The following is a 3,343-nucleotide window of genomic DNA, read 5'->3' on the forward strand; positions in this document are numbered from 1 at the left end:
AAGCAACCGAAAGGTATTTTTGAAAGGGGCTGGAGCAGCATTCCAACAATGATTTGAAAGGATTTACCATTACTTTTAAAGGGAGAATAATTTGCACAAAAACCTTGATCTTTTAAAAAGTATAAAAGTGAGAAATGAGAAAATACCCAAGCTGAAATGAATTTCAAAAATGTGTGAGTCACACAAAAGAGGCAGTGTGGAAGCTGAACTGCATAATCTTAACAAAGCTAAGAGCTAAAATAGCCTACAATGTGGGAGAAGCTGAAAGCTGAACTGTTAAACAGAAGAAGAAGTAGGCTAGCTAGTCGTAACAAGAATATTATCGTTTTAACAGATGAAATTATAGTTGGGATAGTAATAGCAGTAGCAGATGTAGCCTACCATTGAGTGTGTTTACTCGGCTTTCTTAGTAGGATTCAATGTGTTGATGGAATGGAACATACAGCAGTAGAGCCGATACAGGAAGAGACGGCGACACTTTGTTGCAGAAGGATGATGGTGCAAGTTTTGGCCGTGGAGCATACAACGATTAATAAAAAAGAAGACGCGTTTATTGAGTAATCGCATAACTAATTACACATGTAAACGGAGTAATCGTATTATTGGTATAAACCGACAATTGCTAGTAATCGTGTTTCTCATGGTCAAGTAAACGTACCAATCACCTGTGTGAGAGACTGAGTGGTGCGTGTCTGTCGTTACGGTGATGGTGCAGCTATGATTGCTAACGTGCTGAGGGCATAGAATAAGAGAAATGTAGCTAGAATCCACACCTCAAACAAGATAACCTAGACGCACAACTGTACGTCCAATCCAAAATATAAGGATATTTTCCGAGACCCAAGACTCTGCCGAAACCAGAGATATTCTTTATATGTCTGTGCAGTCAGAAATACGACTCTACCTGCAGTTTCAAAAACGTGTTCCTTTTGCTTTCCTGGTGCTTGTTTGTTTGGTTGCCACGGTGATGGCGCAGCTGCGATAGCTAACGAGCTAGGCAGAGAGAAAAACGAAAATTTACCTAGCATCCACACCTCAAACAAGTTGACCTAGACGCAAAACTATACGTCCAATCCAAAATATAAGGATATTTTCCGAGACCCAAGACTCCAACCAGAAACCAGAGATGTCCTTTATATGTCTGTGCGGTCAGAAATACGACTCTATCGGCAGTTTCAAAATCTTGCTCCTTCTTGCTTTCTCTGACTGATTTTACTCACCTCTCCATTGAAGTTAGTGAGAGAATTTGAAAGGCTGCTCTCGCTTCAAGGCTCATAGCTGAAAATCTGTAAATGTGAGCTCTTTAGTAGTTACATTGGCCGAAAGAGGACACTTTTTCCTACATTTTAAGGTATAACTTGTTTCTGTAAGTTAAACTATATGAACGAGGAATTTGTTTGACAAATTAGTTGAATATCAGAAAAAGATTTTCTTTTTTTATATTCATAAAAATCAAGAAGGAGCAAACATTTTAATGTATTTCAAACTGTCATAATTCAAAATTGGCTGAATATTTGGAAAAGCTGAATCATTTGGGAATAGCTGAATGTCTTGTGAACATTTTAAAGGTTGAATGGCGTCTCTAGCTGAAAGTATGCTGAAGTAGTTACGTTTGAAAGAGGAAGAAGCTTTTTAATGATTTGAAAGGATTTACCATTACTTTTAATGGGAGAATAATTTGCACAGAAACCTTAATGTCTTAAAAAGTATAAAAGTGAGAAATACCAGAAGTCATAGCCAACATCTCCTGAAGGAGCTGAACGTTTTGATACATAAATTGTAGGAATCGGTGAATGTATGCAGAACTAGTTAACCCTCGTGCTGCCTTCGGGTCACATGACCCAAAGGTTCACAACGAACCATCGTTGTGTTTACCCAATTTCACCCAATACAAAAACAAATAAAAATAATTTTCTTTTAACCATTGCAATGTGGGGGGTCTGAGACAGCCCGACAGTTAAAAGAAAATGCTTCACTTTGTTTTTGTATGAGGTAAATTTGTCGCAATACGACAGTGGGTCACAATGACTGATGGGTCAGAATGACCCGAAGATAACACAAGGGTTAAAGGCCAAAAAACGGCGGAAGAACTAAGAAGTTGATATAATAATAATAATAATAATAATAATAATAATAAAGAAAAACAGGAAAACAATAGTGAGAATGCTTAACAGCATTCTCACAATAATAAATATATATGTGAGAGAACAAAGGTTGTGCTCTCGCCGAAGGCTTGAGCACACCCAACTAGAGAGGGTACAATTTCTGGGGAAATTGTAGGGTGTGCTTGCTTGCGTCGGTTGTACAAGGGTCCGTTTTTGAATGACATTTTTACAACTGATATTTCTGTATATTTTATATAAAAATGCATACTTATTATTTATAAAGATTACATAGATTTAAAAGCATTTTTTTTTTGCTGCTCATTTACAACTGAAAATACGAGTGAAGTGTAGAATGAAATAAATGTCTTCTCATTTCCCCTGCAAGAGGCAGCCTCATCGTTGAATCAAAACGAATAAATTTGGCAGACCGGTTTAAAATTGACCTAATCTCTATGACTTAAACGTCATTTTAAGTTTTTCCCTTCTGGTGATATTTTCAGGCATTTAGCTTACTCGTTGCATTCATTCATTAATAAAGAACCCCCTTTGAAGATTATTCTACGACGTTACCCGGCAGTAGAAGATGGAATCGCGATTCAAACAGTACCATCTGCTAACTGAAAATATGCCCCCCAAAACGTAAATAAGCTTGACATTTATTTAGTGGATCATTGTCAGTAACAACGCAAAATGCGATATATGTGTTGGGTGTACAACAGAGGAGTTACCACATTTATCCAATAGATGCCTCCATAGTTAAAATGTAAAAATGACTGGTGGATAAATATTTTCCTTGTTTTCTGCTATCCTCACATTTCATTGGTTCATTACAACAAATTATTTAATCATGCGGTTTCCTATCACCACCGAACAGAGACACGGAACAACAATAACTTTATAAAAGTGAGGATACACTTTTCTAAAGGAAGTGTGTAGGTTACGAATTACTACTGCTTGCTCTGCCCACACACTTTCCCCATACATGCTGTTTTCCTCTCCTAGCACAGGTCACGCCAAGGCAGAAATGTGGCAGGAGCATAAGGTTTAGATGTAGCCCAAAAACATGCCACCAGTAATCAATACATTATACCGCGACACTTTTCAAAGTTGCCGAAAATGCTTGACAACCACGGATATTGAAACTCTTGTTGAGTTGATCTCTTTCTAGAATCTCAGTCAATTCACAATTGACAAGAGTCATATGGGCAACTGTGCTTGGACAGAGCTCATGGATTATC

The sequence above is a fragment of the Osmerus eperlanus genome, chromosome 3 (assembly GCF_963692335.1).
Source record: "Osmerus eperlanus chromosome 3, fOsmEpe2.1, whole genome shotgun sequence".
Taxonomy (NCBI): Eukaryota; Metazoa; Chordata; class Actinopteri; order Osmeriformes; family Osmeridae; genus Osmerus; species Osmerus eperlanus.